We start from the raw sequence: 18,937 nt of genomic DNA on the forward strand, positions 1-18,937 counted from the left end.
AAGACAACTGGAAATGATCTGATTATTTGAAACTTAAATCGTATCTGAATCACTTTAGCCCTTTGTTCTTTTCTTGACAGTGAGTTTCACTTCCTTAAATGAGCAAAGCTCTTTCCCAATCGAAGGTATGCATTAAAAAAAATTCCCATTTTATTGACATCTTGATGTGAAACTGAGTGCTGTGTTTAATTAGATGGAATATAAACTGAGATAGCTCCTACCCTCACTGACCTATATTATCTCCTGATTTTCCACACCACAGTTACAAACCTTGTTTTGAACTTACTTCATGCCCTCACCCCTCCCTACCTCCTTAATCCCCCACAACCTGCTGAGATGTCTACGTTCTTCTAATTCCAGCTTCCTTGAGCATACTGAGATTTAATAACTGCATGATTGAGGTACGCCTTCAGAGAGCAAGTGTCTAAAACCCACCTCCTTGAAATCTTTCTCCCAGCCTAAACTCTGCCCAAATATTTCCTGGTATGACTCAGAGTGAAGCACCCAAGGATGTTACATTAAGATGCAATACATGAATGCAAATATCACAACAACAAAACTCCAAATCGTGCAAAGAGCAGCCATAAGGGTGGGGGAAGGAAGCTGAAGCAGAGCTGACTTTTCTATCTGACCTGCCTCCCTTGCCCAGAACTGGAGGCAAACTGGTGACTTGGGAGGAGCTGGGAATTGAATTTCCCACAGGGATCTGAGTGGCAGCAAGGCAGTACTATGTAATGGTCAATAGCTCTGCTGAGGAGTTGGTTTCACTCAAACTTTTCCCACTCCAAAGGTTGGAGGAGATCTATGTAAGATGTAACCCGGCTTTGCTTTTGCCATTTACAAGGGAGCTCTGAATTCTCAATCACAATGAGCCCACCAATCCTCTCATGTGTTTATTTACATTCCTGGCTACCTCTTCACTGTGTGAGCCCATTTGCTCAACCACTTCCCACCTATCCTCCCTGAAATCCGAAATCTCCACTGTCCTCCTGTTTAGCCCTGCGCTTTGCTCTTCATATCTCCTCCACCAAGCACAGTGGTGCAGCTAGTAGAGCTGCTGCCTCCTGGCTCCAGTGATCCCGGGTTCGATCCTGACCTCGGGGGGCAGTCTGCCTGGAGTTTGCACCTTCTCCTGTGGGTTTCCACTGGGTGCTCCGATTTCCTTCCACATCCTAAGGACGTGCGGGTTGGTGGGTTAATTGAACTCTGTAAATTGCCCCGAGGTGAGGGGTAGAATTTGTAGGGGGTTCATGAGAACGTGGGCAGAATTAATAAAAATGGAATTAATGTCGGATTAGTGTAAATGGATGGCATGGGGTGGAGAGCCTACTTCCATGTTGTATCTCTCTGTGAGATTTTATCTCTCGGTGTTCTCTTCAAGTATAAAATCCAGAGATGTGTTCCGGAGTACGCCAATGGCTGAAGGAAGGAGGTAGAAGTTGTCCATTTCCTCTTTCACATCCAAGATAGTGAAATGTCCTCTATGAATGTGTGTGAGGGGATGGGGTGGGGATTGAAGGGTGCAGAGAGGAAAATTTAAGCAGAAGATACAGGAGCCTGAGGGCACATACCACCAGATTTAAGGACAGCTTCTACCCCACTGTGATAAGACTATTGAACGTTTCCCTTATACGATGAGATGGACTCTGACCTCACGATCTACCTTGTTGTGACCTTGCACCTTATTGCACTGCACTTTCTCTAGCTGTGACACTTTACTCTGTACTGTTATTGTTTTTACCTGTACTACCTCAATGCACTCTGTACTAACTCAATGTAACTGCACTGTGTAATGAATTGACCTGTACGATCGGTATGCAAGACAAGTTTTTCACTGTACCTCAGTACAAGTGACAATAATAAACCAATACCAATACGTCCTCAGTCACATTGTTCAAGTCAGTTGGCCGTGTTTTCAGTCCGGACCTACTTCAGAAATGTGAGCACATAATTTGCGGCACAGGGATGCTGGTAGTGACATCCCTAAGGCTGAGATTTTAATCCAAAGCTCTGTTGTCATACTTTGAGTAAGAGTAAGGTTTCCTGATGCAGATTATTTGCCCATGCTGTCTGTGGAAACTTGCTACGTACAGTTCAACTGCACACCTCTCTGTATTACAATCTGGTTAAATCTGCATTGCCTTGTTCCTTGTGTATTGTCCTGGGATGTTCCGATCTTACGAGCAGCACTATGTAAATGCAAGTCTTTCCAATTGATCTTCCTTCCCGATCTTTGTTCATTTGTACACACAGGCTTTGAGGCTTGTTGCTAGCCCCAGAGCTCATGAAATTGGCAGCATTAACTGGATCTTCCTGAGAAGGTTGAAATTCGAGCTCTGGACCAATGCACTTAGGATGTCGGCTTTACAATGGCAGAGACTTTACACTCCCGGGAATTTCATACGATACAACTGAGCTACATAATCTGACTTTATTTTGATTCCGAATGCATTGTGCTGCAGGAGATTCCTTCCAGTCTCAAACCCCAATCGATGTTCCCTCTCCAGTTCCACTCCCTGGAGTGAGGAGCCTTTTCAAGAGCATTTCCTAAAGTGTTAATGGGAAGGTTTCAGTGTAAAAAGGGAAGGACTAATGCAGTTGGTCGGCAGCGGAGTGATATTGATTCACTAGTCCCTTTATTTTGCCAAATGGGCTTGGGTTAGGCTGGTTACTTTGACCCATTTTAGCTCTTTAACTTCCACCTCCGCACTCCTGTCCCCTGTCATCACCTTGTCCCAACACTCCAGGTTCTTGCCCAAGGTTCCAAGCTGCAGGTCGACCTCTTCTTGATCTGAGTGACCAATTTACAACGATGTGTCTCCACCTCCTTCCTCTCGTAGGTTCTTCTCTCCGAGTTTGGCCTGAACCCATCCAAGTGGGGTAAAACTAGTCAAGGCTCAGTAAGCAGCACAACCCAAACGTCTTTTGAAAGTGTATTTACCCTGAGTAAATTTACAATAAATAATTTTGACATAAGATGTTATATAAAATTACTGAAGACCTTACTGTAAGATACAACAAACTTCTATACACTCTTGTGGCCACTGCACTCTGTACCTGACACAGCTTTATGACAGAGGGAGTACAAAGTTTCTTAATGACAGAGACTTTGTACTCCCTAGGAGGCCATCCCATGTGTACAGGCAATCAACTCTGTCCACTGTCCTCTTCCAAACTGACCTTTAACTTTAATTATTACTCACTATATAACCTCAGGTGATTTTGAACGTAATCATCCCAGTGAAAACTCCAAGCGTGTCTCCGCGTGTAGCCCTGTCTGCAACTCTCTGTAAGTTGAACGAGTTTGTCCTGAGCCGTTCTTACGTCCTGATACAAAAATCACAAGTAACGATATGATTAATTCGATCTCCTCTTTGTATCTGCCTTCTTCATCCTTTTGCCCTCCTGCAAGTTCACTAACTGTTCGATTATAGAAATGTTTGATGTTAGACAGTTAACATAACAATGTGCTTTGTTGGGGAAAGGTTTTAGTTTATCAGCATCCTGAAAAGTTTGATGATTCTGGCGTTTACCACTTTCAAAGACTATTGGGGACAGAACCAGACATTCTGGAGTCCTCTTTGTTACTTATACATTGACTATTAAATCTTTGGCAACCATACTACAAGGGTTTGAAGAAACCCAATGTGTTTGTATAAGATGCCTCAGCATTTCTTTCTGGTTCTCAACTGTTTGAAAAGTTTAGCACAGACCCCTTGGTTCCTTGTGGCATGCTGGGATAGAAATTTTAGTCAACTTTTATTCCATGTAATTTAGTCATGAGTTTAAGAGCGCCGCACCCAGGTGTCAAAATGTAACCTGAGAAGACTTCATTTATGTAGTGCCTTTGACAACCCCGGGCTTCCTGAAGAGTTCACCCCCATTGGGGTACTTTTGAACCGCTGCGTTGCAGGAAGTGCAGCAGCTAATATTTGCACAGCACGTTACCACACATTAATCCTTCAGTTAACGTCAGTGAAACAGATAAATAATGGCCAGAATCTTGTGGAGAACTTCCATGGGAAACAGCCTAGTGAACTGTTGCTGCACTCTTTGCGAAGCTCGCTGAGCAACAAAGTCAGCATGGAAGAGTTGGGCCGAAGGGCCTGTTTCCATGCTGTATGACTCTGTGACTCTGTGCACTCCCGCTATGGCTGTTCTAACCTTTCTTAGATAAGGACACCAACACTATCCACAGTACACCAGGTGCATTCCCACCAGGACTCTATATAATTGCAGTAGGCCTTCCTTATTCCTGTATTTGAATCCTCCTGTGATAAAGGATAACACTATTTGCCTTTCTAATTTCTTGTTGCACCTGTATTTTGGCCTTCATTGATAACAGTCTCCCAGCAGTTGAGCAGGACTTGTATCCACAACCTTCCAAGTCAGTGGCACGGTTGCTTCCACTGACAAGATTACGTCTAATTTCCAGGCACTCCCCTAGTAACGTTCTGCAGTTTCGGCGTGGAATTTTGTTCTCGGGTCTCTGGACTTGGACTTGAACCCACAGACTTCTGACTTGGATAAGAATGCTACTTGCTGTGCTAATATTGAGAACTCTGTATATTTGCTCTCTCTCAGAGGCTTTCCTTTTTGTTTTAGCTTAGTCTCTATCAAGCTGGTCCCTCAAAACCCTGAGTTGATTTAAAGCAATGTACTTGGTAGTTACATCTTTTGTGTACAGAATTTTTAATAAGTATTTTACTTGAAATTTGGCTTCTGGGAGAAGGGGGAAATTACAAAAGGAGTGTTAAAGGAAAAGCACTCAAAGGAATGCAGTGACTGCCTGGCTTTGTAACCTCCCTAGTTTTCTGTGTTAATTAGAAATAAAAGCCCACTTTTTAACCATTGGGAAAAGTTCTTCCATCACAGTATTGAATTGAACATTGCCATTTTGGTCTGATCCTGGATTTTTGACAGCTTGAGTTTAGTGATGGTTAGAAAGTAGTGACCTCTAACCCTGTTCAAGGCTTCAAGGGGAATCCACAGACTGAGACTTCATGGCATTACTGAGGGAGGAGATGCCTTGCAGAACGAGACAAGGCGTGTGGCTTATTCTGAAAGAGGCACAGGAGAGTTTTCTATACTGTAGCCCTCAACCAACATCAGTTTTTAAATGAAATTCCCTACCCCCCAGAGGGTTCTGGGGGCTGGGCCATTTGGGGTATTTAAGGAGGAAGTAGAAACGTTTTTGAAAGATCAGGGAATTGAGGGCAATGGGGAACTGGCACAGAAGATATGAGGCCTGGGGCAGATCAGCCATGATCATGTTGAATGGTGGGGTAGGCTTGAGGGGCCGAGTGGCCTCCTCCCGCTCTGATTTTCTTATATTCTTATGTGATTTATGTCACTGTTCATTACTCTGGAAACGACTTTATTTCTTCTGGTACAACAAAGACTACACTTTATGTACTTACAGTAAAAACAATAATCCGCTATCTGACCATTTGGAAATCCCGATGTTTCACCACTTGCCTCACCAGGTACTGCCAGCTGTGTTCCTCATCTGCGCAGGGGGACCCCAATTTCTGCACTCCCTTTAAACTTGCCTCTTCTGTTGGCCGTGCTCCCTTGAAACCTATCTGGTTCTGTTTCCTGCATTCCCTTTAGTCTTACCAGGTCAACTGAAATGTTACTGTATAACATCATTCTTAAAGAAAACAGTGAACTAAATGTGTGGGAGCATTAATGAAATACCATCCAATAGTCCAGAAAATCCACTAGTCTGCCACCAGCAAAATTCTGGGTGTACCGGATTAACGGAGTTTTGTTGTAATTGGCTATGCTTTTGGCTATTCTGACCTTGTGAAAGGTACTATATAATCCATGGAATCACATAAAATTCTTCCACAGAAGGAGGCCACTGTTTTTGCAGGTGGGAAAAAAGGTCCCACTTTAATCAGTTGTCTCGCAGGTCATGGCTTCTCAAGGTGCATGTACAAGTACATTTTAAATTCAATGAGGTGTAAGGCTTCTCCGAAGCCAAAGTTTTTCTTCAGATCTTCATGGTGTAAATTTTCCAGCCCTGACAACATCTTATAAACCTCCTCTGCACTTTCTCCCATGCAATTACATCTTTCCTGTAATGTGGTGACCAGAACTGTACGCAGTGATCAAGCTGTGGTCTGATTAGTATTGTCTGCAGTTCAAATGTGTGCTCCCTGCTCTTACGTTCTGTGTCTAAACTGATAAAGGAAAGCATCACATATATCTTTTTAATACCTCTTACTATTTTTAAGTATCTGTAGTCAAGCGGTGCAAGATCCCTCTGTTACTAAATACTTCTCAATATCTTTCCTGTTCTTCCCTCTTTCTTCTCCTTCATTGGTAATTGGTTTACTATTATCAGATGTACCAAAATACTGTGAAAGAATTTTGTATGCGTGCCATCCGGAATGTACGTAAGTACATTCAAGATAGTACAAAAGAAAAAAAAACAATGCAGAATATAGTGTGACAGTTACAGAGAAAGTGCAGTGCAGGTTGACAAATAAAGTGCAAGGGCCATGATAAGGTAGACTGAGAGATCATGAGTTCATCTTTCTCATAGAAAAGGTCTTATAACAGCGGGATAGAAGCTGTCCTTGAGCCTGGTGGTACGTACTCTCAGGCTTTTGCATCTTCTACCTGATGGGAGAGGGGAGAAGAGGGAATGACTGGGGTGGGAGGGGTCCTTGATTATGCTGGCTGCTTTCTGAGGGCATGTGCAATCAGGAGGGGCTGGACGAACTTGGGTCGTTTTCTCTGGGGCGGCGGAGGCTGAGGGAAGATCTGATAGAGGTTTACAAAATTATGAGAGTCGACAGCCAGTATCTTTACTCCAGGGTCAAAATGTCTAATACTAGAGGGCGCGTATTTAAGCTGAGAGGGGGTAAATTCAAAAGGAGATGTGCAGGGCAAGTTTTTTTACACAGAGTGGTGGGTGCCCGGAATGTGTTGCCAGAGGGGCAAATATGATAGAGGCATTCAAGAGAATTTTAAATAGGCATGCAAATATGCAGAGAGTGGAGGGATCTGGACCATGTGCAGGCAGAAGGGATTAGTTTAATTAGCTGTCATTAGCTTAATTAGTTTGGCGCAACATTGTGGGCTGACAGGCCTGTTGCTGTTCTGTTCAGTGTTCTATTTTTGTAACCTCAGCTGTGCACTTCTGCCTACCTGCAATACTTTCTGTTTCCTTGCATTGCAAGAATCCATGTACCCCCGCCTTAAAATTATTCAAAGCTTCTGCTTCCACTGCTCTTTGAGTACCACATGTCGTGTCAGTAACAGGAGCACTTGTTGAGAAATTTAGGCATTCCAGATGGGCACGGATGCATTGCGATCTGCCCAAGCATCTTCAGCATGTCAAGAGCTTGTTGAACAATCCAGTGGGTAGCCCAGAGTCCAAAGGGGGTGGGTTCAAGTCCCACTTCAGTAACCAGAGCTAACAGAAACAACCTGACTACCGACAGCATTGCTGAGGGGGTCCTACAGTGTATGGTAGTGTAGCAGTTAGCGTAACGCTTTACAGCGCCAGCGACCTGGGTTCAGTTCCGGCCATTGTCTGTAAGGAGTTTGTACGTTCTCCCCGTGTCTGCGTGGGTTTCCTCCGGGTGCTCCGGTTTCCTCCCACATTCCAAAAAGACGTACGGGTTAGGAAGTTGTGGGCATGCTATGTTGGCGCCAGAAACGTGGCGATACTTGCAGGCTGCCCCCAGAAAACTCTACGCAAAAGATGCATTTCACTGTGTGTTTCGATGTACATTTGACTAATAAAGATACCTTACCTTACCTTATCTTACCATTCTTTGAAGATCCTCAATACCATTTTGAAGAGGAGCAGAGGAATTATCCCTGTTTCCCTGCCAATATTTATTCCGCAACCAAATTAGTAAATTGGTTTATTATGTAACAGTAACAGAATGCAGCATTCCAACATTACAGAAATCATCTGGTTTTTATTACTTTGGAGTTTATGGGAGCTTGCTGTGTACAGCTGATTACCACACTCCTGCATTACAACAGTAACCACTCTTCAGAGAGACTTTGTTGGCTGTGATGGGCTTTGGGGTATCCAGAAAGGGATGTGAAAGGCGCTCTATAAATGCAAGTCTTTCCGTATTTTTCCCAGTGCGTCACCCCAGACCTGTGTTGTTAGGTTGCTCACGGGTATTATTCATCATATTTTAACTGCACATCCCCTGCCTTCAAACAGCTAGTGAGTTAGCTTGCTTCAAGCTTTAAAGATTAGAACATAAATAAAAGCAGGTTTATGGCCAAGACTGCTCTGTTATTCAATAAGGTCACAGCTGGTTTGATCTTTATCTTCGACAGCACTCTCCATTGCCCTCAATATCCCCTTTGGTCCAAAAACCAACCTGTCTCAGGTAAAGTATGTGCTGGAAATGTTCACTGGGTCAGGCAGCCACTGTGGGGAGAGAAACAGAATTCACATTTCAGGTCGATGGCCTTTCATCTGAAGTGTGGCACGGCTGGCGGAACTGCTGCCTCACAGCTTCAGTGACCCCGGTTCAATCCTGACCTCCAGTGCTGTCTGTGTGGAGAATCAGAATCAGGTTTATTATCACTGACATATGTCACGAAATTTGTTGTTTTGTGGCAGCAATACAGTGCAAGACATAAAGACATAAAAATTAAAAATAAATAAATAGAGCTGGCTAAGTCTACACATTCTCCCTGTGACCGCGTGGGTTTCCCCCAGTGCTTCGGTTTCCTCCCACAGCCCAAAGACGGGCCAGTTGGTATTGGTTTATTATTGTCACTTGTACCGAGGTACAGTGAAAAACTTGTCTTGCATACCGACCGTACAGATCAATTCATTACACAGTGCATTGAGGTAGTACAGGGTAAAAACAATAACAGAATACAGAGTAAAGTGTCACAGCTACAGGGAAGTGTATTGCAGGTAGACAATAAGGTGCAAGGTCACAACAAGGTAGATTGTGAGGTCAAGAGTCCATCTCATCGTATAAGGGAACAGTTCAATAGTCTTATCACAGTGGGATAGAAGCTGTCCTTGAGCCTGGTGGTATGTGCCCTCAGGCTCCTGTATCTTCTGCCTGATGGGAGAGGAGAGAAGAGAGAATGACCTGGGTGGGTGGGGTCTTTGATTATGCTGGCTGCTTCGCCAAGGCAGTGAGAGGTATAGACAGAGTCCATGGAGGGGAGGCTGGTTTCCATGATGCGCTGGGCTGTGTCCACAACTCTCTGCAGTTTCTTGTGGTCCTGGGCAGAGCAGTTGCCAGACCAAGCCGTGATGCATCCAGATAAGATGCTTTCTATAGTGCATCGATAAAAGTTGGTGAGTGTCAAAGGGGACATGCCAAATTTCTTGAGCCTCCTGAGGAAGTAGAGGTGCTGGTGAGCTTTCTTGGCCGTGATGTCCACGTGGTTGGACCAGAGTAGGCTATTGGTGATGTTCACTCCTAGGAACTTTAGTTGGCAGACTAAATGGCCACTTTAACTTGCCTCCAGTGTATGACCGAGTGTTGGAATCTCTGGGGAGTAAATAGGCAAATTGGGAGAAGAGTTCACAGTGAAAAAATAGCAAGGAATGGGATTGCTCTGTGAGACAGCACAGACTGGATGGTGAATGGCCTCTTTCTATGTCATGATGAAATATGGAAATTGAGAGTAGTTGGAGATAAGAGTATTTGGTTTGGGAATTGTCCTGTTGTTTGCTTTTGGGAGTTTGGATGGGTGTGTTTGTGTGTGTCTAATACTTTACTGTTTTAAGACCATGTGTTCACAAGAAGGGAACTTTGAAATCCTGGTTAATCATTGCCCACACTGTCAATGGAAATTGAAATCTTTCTGCTGATCTTGATTGTTCCACTTAGTAACCAGCTCAATCACCTATACCGGTTATGGAAACCTAAATTAACTTGTGCTGCTGCACTCACCGTGGACTGTTGATTGAACTATTAGCCACTAAAAGTTTCCATAGAATAGTGTTGCCTAATGTCTGCTGGATATCAAAGATTAAAAGGAAGATTTGGAACTGAGTATTCCATGGTTGGTTGAAAAATGTCACTAAAGGAATGTCCCTAAATCATCTAAATGGCAATGAAATAATTACCTGAAGGGTATGTATATTCAAGGGAAGGGATTAAAAATAAAAACAGAAAATTCTGGAAAGATATTCAGGCAGCATCTGTGGAGGGAGTAGTAGAGTTAAGGCTAGCGTTTGTTCCACTGCTGTTGAGTTTTTATTTCAGATTTCCAGGATCTGTGTCATTTTGCTTTTCCATTCCAGGGTGGGATTCGGTCGAAGGTGATGAACCTGAGTGCAGATCTGCTCAGTTGAAGTGGGTGTTTATATTTGAGATGGGGTAGAAGGCAGAGGAAGTTCAATGACAGAAGGGGATGACAGTGGAAGAGGGTGGTGTTCGGACAGTTAAAGAAACACAAGATCAATGCGTAAAGAGAACAATTAACAGAAGCATCTAGTGAGGTGAAATGTTATTTATTTGAAGTTGGAGATGAGCATCTGTTCCTGAAGCTTGTGTTGAGTACAGGTGGCCTCGAGTTTTTAATTCAGGTTTCTAGCATTTCACCTTTGATTTTTGACACCGAGCCAATTTTCAGATCCAATTTACCACTTAGAGTCATAGACCAACAGATACAGGCCCTTTGGCCCAACCAGTCCATGCCGACCATGGTGACCACCCAGCTAGTCCCAATTTCCTGCATTTGGCCCCTATCCCTCTAAGCCCCGTCCCTCCGTGTACCCATCCAAGTGCTTCTTAAGTGATACTATTGTACCGGCCTCACCCACTTCCTCTGGCAGCTCGTTCCATATACTCACCACCTTCTGCATGTAAAAGTTGCCCCTCAGGTCCCTTGTAAATCTTTCTCCTCTCACCCTAAATCTATACCCCCTAGTTTTGGACCCCCGCCCCCCCTACCCTGGGGAAAAGACTGTTACCATCCACCTTATCCATGCCTCTCATAATTTGAAGCACTTTTATATGGTTTCCCCTCATTCTCCTACGTTCCAAGGAATAAAGTCCCAGTCTGGCCAACCTCTCTCTATAACTCAGGCCTGGCACCATCCTCGTAAATCTTTTCTAAACTCTTTCCAGCTTAACCACGTCTTTCCTACCACAGGGTGACCAAAACTGGACACAGTACTCCACAGTACACACTTGCTCTTCCATAATGTGCGATTCCATTTTTTCTTCCTTCATTTTTCCAATCAGGCTGCCTTGTGGAAAGCCCTACCAAGGCGCATGTCACTGAGAGACCCATGTGGTTTTAAAACCTCTTGTAGAATGTGTGCAGGTGGGAGGAAGGACATGGCAGGAATGTTCGTCTCTTTGAGTTCTGTCCTTTTTGGTCTTTGTACATTCCTGGCCAGAATTAAGCTTTAAACCTCTTTTTAGCCTTCCTGTACCTGACCACAATATTTCCTCCGCCAACCTGGGGAAATGAATGAACGGATTGGAAGTTTTTCTGCCAGGGATGCAATGCTCCATCTAGCGGCTGAGCTGAGAATTGGCCGTAACTCATTAAAACGAAAGCAAGGCAGACTTGAATGACCAACTGTAGGAGGTTGAATTTGAGCTGGTGAGCTTTCTGCTGGGGCATTTGTTTGTCTTTAATCCTCCCTTCCGTTTTCTCGCTCTGCAAAAACCCACCTTGCTGTGTTCTGCTCAAAGGTTTTCCAACTTTATTACACCGTCCCTCCGTACTTTTCCAGAATTCCAGTTCCCAATGTTTGCTTACCACACCATTACAACAACTGCTTACATCTGCATAGCGCCTTTTAATGTCATAAAACTTCCTCGGGTGCTTTACAATGGTGAAATTAAACAAAGTATGACACTGTATCATGAAAGGAGATGTTAAATCATGCGTCCAAAAGTTTTGTCAAGTAGTTTTGATACCTGCATGCCTGTGTTGCTGCTGCAAACAAGCTTTTTCATTGTACTGTACCTCACCATACTTGTGTACATGACAATAAATTTGACTTGACTTGATTTAAGGAGAGTGCAAAAGAATGTTTTGGGAGGATAAGGAGGCTTTACTGAGGTTAATAATTTTGTGGTGAGGTGAACACGATAGATCCATTTGACAGCAAAAAGCTCAGCAGCTAGGAGAGATGGACATCTCTCATGACGTAGAAGGAGGCCATTTGGCCCATCAAATCTGCCGGCTCTCCTATTCCCCAGATTTCCCTGTAATCGGTAACAAACCCCCTCGACGCTCCCCTGCACACGAGGCCAATTAACCTACCAACCCACGTCTTTGGAACATTAGAGAAAACCAGAGCATCGCCGGGGGGTGGGGGGACCCCACACAGTCACAGGGAGAACGTGCCAACTCCACACAGGCGCCACCAGAGGTCAGGATTGAACCCAGGCCTCTGGAGCTGTGAGACTTCAGCACTACCTACTGTGCCACACCTGAGCTAATTCATAGAAGGTTAAAAGGCAGGTCAGTGTATTTCAGGCCTGGAGCTCACAGCCTGAAAGGATGGTGAAGACAAGAACTCTGACCACTTTTCCAAAGTACCTGGATAAGTGGTTGAAGAGCTGTGACCTACAGGACTACGAACCAAGCGCTAGGAGGTGTTGGGCATGGACAAGATAGGCCAAATGGCCTTATGTGTTGTAAACTTCCACAACATAATTTTAGGTTGGCAATGCTGATGTTTGAGGAGGGAATTCCAGAACTTGGGATCCTAGCAGCTAACAACTGGGCTGTCAGTTTTACACTTAATCACAATAGGTTGCCCATTTACGGAGACACGAGATTCTGCAGATTCTAGAATCTGGAGCAACACACTTTATGGAGAGAGGTAGAGAGGGTGAGGTTGGATTAGTTGACGGGAGTGGTGAGGTTGAGATAGTTAGTGTCCCATCGGCAGTTAGAGATGAAGAGATCCAGAGCAGGCAGAAGGCCAGGCCGAGGAAGAGGGTCTAAGGAGGGAGAAGGGGTCATCCATAGGAGGTGGGGAATCCTTGCCGAAGAAGTAGGCCCGGAGAAGGAGACGACGGAAGAAGAGCTCGGCGTCATGGTGGGCGTGGAACTCGCTGAGGTGCGGGTGCAGGGGGACTAAGGTAAGGCCCTTGCAAAGGACAGAACATTCAGAGAGAGCAAGGTCGGAGAGGGGTAGTGAAGACACGGCAGGGGTTGGAGCTGAGGTCAGAGGAGAGTTTGAGGGGTCAGGGAAGGTCAGATGGCAGGAAGATGGGGGCTCAGAGGAGAGGGTCGAGGGCTAGGGGAAGGCCCATTTACTCCCTGATTGCCTGTGTATCCTTAACACATCACCAGCAATGGTATCGAACTGACCCATTCCTGTCTGCTGAGCTACTTTAGACTTGGTCTCTTACGTGTCCTGTGAAACAGCCCTTCCCACTGTCAGATGAGGAAGTACAGATCTTATCCAAGTGCATTCCTGGTGGGAAAAGCCTGGGAACGTAGCAGGCCCATACATGCCTCCGGCTTCTTAATCCTGCAGTTTTTGTTTTGCCCTGCCAGCTCTAATCTCTCTCATCTCCTCCTACCAAGTAGCTTGGCAGAGCGATTTATAATCTTGGAATGTTCCCACATTCCTTGGCAGTTTCTTGAGCTGGACTGCTCACGAGCTCGATGGAGTTCATCTCTGACTCTCAAAATAGCACCTGGTAATAAAGTTTGTTATTTCCATATGAAAATTCTTTGGGTGGGGCCCATCTTAACATTCTTCTTATTAAAGGATTTTTCGTTTAAATGCATGCTCTAGTCATTACCTTGTTGGAATATGTGGGGCATTTATAGTTTATCAGAAGGATCTATGGACCCTTACACTGATCCCTGGCTGGATCCTATCCAGCGAATGGCGAAGCCTTTAAAACTGAGAGAGCTGTTCACTCGCATTCCTTCTTGCTGATCCAAGACGAGGTAATTGGTTTATTATTGTCACATGTACCCAGATAATTTTTGTTTGTATGCCATCCAGATAGATCATTCCCTACATAAGTACATCAGGGTAGTACCAAAGGAAATATACTGTCCTGATGCAGGGTTTCAATCCGAAACATCGACGATTCCTTTCCCCTCATAGATGCTGCCCGACCCGCTGAGTTCCTCCAGCTGATTGTTTGTTGCTCCGGATTCTAGCATCTCTTGTGTCTCCTCTGACTTAATTCAATGTTGATTGATGTGGGTTTGTTGCAAAATATCAAGGGCATTCATCTTGTTTGTTCCTCATTGACATCTTGCACCACAGATCACAATAATTGGGAAAATGGGGAGAAACTGCAGGAGTATCACCTTTACGTGGAAGGGGTTAGGGTCTCCACACGAGAAAATAGAAGTAGGAGTAGGCCATACGGCCCCTCGAACCTGCCCCAGCATTTGATATCATCATGGCTGACCTGTCCCAGCCCTCATCTCTTCTGTGCCAGTTCCCCATCGCCCTCAATTCAAGTTCAAGGTTATTGTCATAGACATACATACCTAGGGTATAAATACCATGAAAATTAACTTATTGCAGCAGCAGCAGAGAACATTACTAACCTGACAAACATAAGTTAATATAAACTTAACCTAACATAAATTCCCTGATTCCTCTTCCTCAGGAGGCTAAAGGGATTTGACATGTCCCCGTCAACCCTTACCAATTTTTATCAATGCATCGCAGAAAGCGTCCTATCCGGATGCATCACTGGGGCAACTGCTCTGTGCCCGTGACCGCAAGAAACTGCAGGGAGTTGTGGACACAGCTCAGCCCATCGCAGAAACCAACCTCCCCTCCGTGGACTCTGTCTACACTTCTCGCTGCCTCAGTAAAGCAGCCAGCATAACCGAAGACCCCACCCACCCCGGACATTCTTTCTTCTCCCCTCTCCCATCGGGCAGGAGATACAAAAGCCTGAAAGCACGTACCACCAGGCTCAAGGACAGCTTCTACCCCACTGTTATTAGACTATTGAATGGTTCCCTAGTACAATAAGATGGACTCTTGACCTCACAATCTACCTCATTATGACCTTGCACCTTATTGTCTGCCAACACTCTTTCTCTGTAGCTGTTACACTTTATTCTACATTATGTTATTGTTTTACCTTGTACCCCCTCAATGCACTGTGTAATGAATTGATCTGTATGACCAGTAGGCAATACAAGTTTTTCACTGTACTTCAGTACATGTGACAATAATAACCCAATTCCAATTGATCTTTCAAGAATTTATGTAATTCATCTTTAATGATCCAGCCTTCACAACTCCCGAGAGAATTCCTGAGATTCACCACCCTCTGTGAGAAGAAGTTATTATGCACGTCAGTGGCACAGTAGTGTAGCGGTTAGCGTAACGCTATTACAGCACCGGCGACCCAGGTTCAATTCCGGCCGCTGTCTGTAAGGAGTTTGTACGTTCTCCCCGTGTCTACGTGGGTTTCCTCCTGGTGCTCCGGTTTCCTCCCACATTCCAAAGACGTACGGGTTAGGAAGTTGTGGGCACGCTATGTTGGCGCCGGAAGTGTGGCGACATTTGTGGGCTGCCCCCAGAACACTCCGCAAAGATGCATTTCACTGTGTTTCAATGTACATGTGACTAATAAAGAAATCTTATAGTTATAAATGAATGGCCCTAATCTTGTAACTATGTCCCCTTGTTCTAGATTCTCCCTGTAGTGGAAACGTCTTCACATTTACCCTGCAGAGACCCCTCAGGATTTTCAATGTTTCTATGAGAAGTTTGCAGTCGCTGAGACAAAGTGCATCAACGCATTTGAGGAACAGTGAATGATGCTGATAAAGTGAGATAAACTAATTTAACCAGAGACCCGGGTCCAACCCTGACCTCAGGTCCTGTCTGTGCGGAGTTTGCACGTTCTCACTGTAATTGCATGGATTTCCTTCGGGTGCTCCAGTTTCCTCCCACGTCCCAAAGACAGGATGGATTAGTAGGTTAATTGTCTGCTGTATATTGTACTTGTGTAGAAAGGCTTGGATGGGGTAAAAACAAGAAAAGCATTTGGGCCGAACGGCCTGGAACTGTGCTGTGTGCACCATACAAGTTATCGGTTGACGTGCAACCAGAAGAAGCCACCCCTAAATGCCCGCTAAAAATGCACAAGGATCTTCTGACACTTAAGGAGTCGAGGACAAATCCAAAAATCCCCAATCCCTGCCACCCGCCTCCCTCTCGTACCGTTCGGATAGCAGACGTTATCTCATTTTTTCCGTCAGTTTGAGGCAGGCACACGTTCTTTAGGGACGTTGGCGCTGCTTTTTCTAGGCTGTAGAGAAGATGTGACCACTGTGGGTGAAGGTTTGCATCTTCAAATGTGTAGTCCTCTCTCATCAGGAGAACGCTAAAGTAGTTTATTTTAAGATTGGAATTTACAATGTTGCAGCTTTATAGCTAAAAGCTGTAAAAGTTATATTATCTCCTGCCTTTCCCCATTCCCTTGTTCCATCCCTCTTTATCTGTACCTTGTGCAGTCATCCTCCTTTGGAAAAACTTGGAATTTGGAAAAAACACACAGCAATCTAATGGGAAGGGTTCCGCCCACCAAATGAACGTTGCGGAAAGGACTTCCTTTTTCATCCCAGTAACTCTCCTGTTACACACGTGACGAGTGGCGCAGTGGGTAGTTCCGCTGCCTCGCAGCGCCGGAGACCCGGGCCGAACCCTGAGCCCGGGTCCTGTCTGTGCAGACTTTGCACATTCTCCCTATAGTTGCACGGATTTCCTCCGGGTGGTCCGGTTTCCTCCCACATCCCAAAGACAGGGTGGATTGGTAGGTAAGTTGTCCGCTGTATATTGTACTTGTGTCGGCAAGTGGTAGAATCTGGGAATGTGAGGAGAATAAAACAAGATTCATGTAAATGGGTGCTTGGCAGTTCAGTTAGTTTATTGTCATGTACAGCAGGGGACAATGAAATTTCTTGCTCACAAAGTAAACGGTATACATGGTAGTAATGAATACAACAATAAATACAGCAACAGTGCAAAACAATGGAATGGTGCAGGGTATAGTAGTGCAAACTGAAGTAGTGCAAAAAGAAGTGCTAAAGTGACAATAACAGAAGAGGTAGAATTAAGGGTTGAGTAAGTGGCAGCACCACCGGGAAGGGGATCAAAGTCGATGTCGAGTTTACTGTCGTATGCACGGGTGCAATGACAAACTTACGGAAGAGTCCCCATCTTGCACAGACTTGATGGGCTGAAGGCCCTGTTCCTGCGCTGCATCAATACCTTTATCCTTGAGTGGTCCTGCCCTCTCCCTAGTTCTCCTCTTGCTCTTAATATAGGTGTAGAATTGCTTGAGATTCTCTTAAGTCCTGCTTGCCAAGGACTTTTCATGGCCCCTGCTGGCTCTCCTAATTCCCTTCTTTGTTCTTTGCTAGCTTCTCTATGATCGTCAAGGACCTTGTTTGATTGGAGGAAGGTATAGGGGGGATGTCAGGGGTAAGTTTTTTTTACACAGAGTGGTGGGGGCATGGAATGCACTGCCGGCAGGGGTGGTGGAGGCAGGTACGTTGGGAGACTCTCAGATAGCCACATGAATGATTTTTTTTAAAAATGGAGGGTTATGTGAGAGGGAAAGGGTTAGATCGATCTTAGAGCGGGATAAAATGTCGGCACAACTTTGTGGGCCGAAGGGCCTGTACTGTGCTATAATGTTCTATGTTCTATGACTTTAGGATCTTAAAACCTTGAGTGGAGAGAAAGAAACAGGGTATTTGCCTCCCTTGTTGTGACTGCACACAGACACGGTGAGTTTCCTTCATTGTGACATGTGGCAGTTCTAAGGAACAGATGCATCTGAAGCAAAATTCAAGGATGTGAGAGACAGCAGAATGTACAAACGCACACCACCGTGTTGGGAGCCTGGCTGTTTGCTGTGAATAATACCTTGACACAATGCGCTCACTCCGTTTACTCTGAGAATGCCTTGGCCTCTCAAGTTACGTCTCCGGAGCCATACAATTATATGCTGTTGACTTTTGTTGCGTGGAGTGCATGCTTTATATAGTGTGTGGGTGATGAGTTATTCATGCACGGTTTATTGGGGATGGCTGCGTCCCCAAGGGCGTTGTGGTAGAGGGCAGATTTGCTTGAAACCTAGCCCAGGAGACTATATTACATTGTAAAAAGCACTCTAAAATATTTTTAGGTTGCATATGTTTAACTGAGAGCCTGTGCATTTAGTGCGCTGCGTGAATCGTTAATACCCGGTCACAGGAAATAGAAGAGTTGGGCATTTGACCCCTCAAGCCTGTTCTGTCATTCATGGTGAATCCTGTCCCTGAGCCCATGTTCTCACCTGACCGCATCTCTCGATTTTTTTTTTACCCCCGTTGTATCTATCGTCCGGCCTCGAATATGCTCAATTCTTTGAACCCCCACAGTCCCTTGTCCATAAGCCATAGAAACATACAGCACAGGCCCTTCAGCCCACAGAGTCTGTTCCAACCATGAAGCACCCACTTACACTAATCCCCATTTTTAATTACCCCCCCCCCCAACATTCCTATCGACTCCCCCCAGATTTTACTGCTCACCTACATGCTTAGGGCAATTTACAGTGGCCAATTAACCTATCAAGTTTAATCTATGCATCCGGACGTTCAGTATAAAAAGTTCTCCACATCTCATACCTGAATGGGTGAGTCCTTATCCAGAACCTTTGCCCTTAGGGTTGCAGTCCCCTTAGCCTGACTTAACAGCATCTCAGCGCCTACCAAGCACTTTCAGAACCCTCTGGTAACTGCTCCCCCACTGTCCTTTTTTCCCTTTTTTCTCTTCTCCTGATCCAACTGGCTCCCATCACTCTATCTCTTTCCCCTCTCCTACCTTCTCCACCTGTCCATCACCCACACCCTCCTCCCACCGGCTCCCCCTCCCCACCTCAATTCCACGGTCCACCGCCCTCTCCTATCAGATTCCATTATCTTCAGCCCTTTGTCGCTTCCACCTATCACCTCCCAG

The 18,937-nt window shown here is 45.1% G+C and overlaps 1 protein-coding gene across 7 annotated transcripts in view; it reads left to right on the top strand.

Annotated features, from left to right (window-relative positions):
* slc45a3 (solute carrier family 45 member 3) overlaps positions 1 to 18,937 on the top strand; it is a 148,438-nt gene that overhangs the window by 99,441 nt on the left and 30,060 nt on the right. The window contains exon 2 of one of the 7 annotated variants that reach the window (XM_052034799.1): positions 17,650 to 17,721. The exons of 5 other annotated variants lie outside the window; for them this stretch is intronic. The gene's annotated coding sequence lies outside the window, so the exon portion shown is untranslated. Of the gene's footprint in view, positions 1 to 16,626; positions 16,747 to 17,649; positions 17,722 to 18,937 lie in introns of those variants that run through there. One more of the 7 variants, XM_052034800.1, reaches the window with a different exon arrangement.

This window comes from Pristis pectinata, chromosome 20 (assembly GCF_009764475.1).
Source record: "Pristis pectinata isolate sPriPec2 chromosome 20, sPriPec2.1.pri, whole genome shotgun sequence".
Classification (NCBI taxonomy): Eukaryota; Metazoa; Chordata; class Chondrichthyes; order Rhinopristiformes; family Pristidae; genus Pristis; species Pristis pectinata.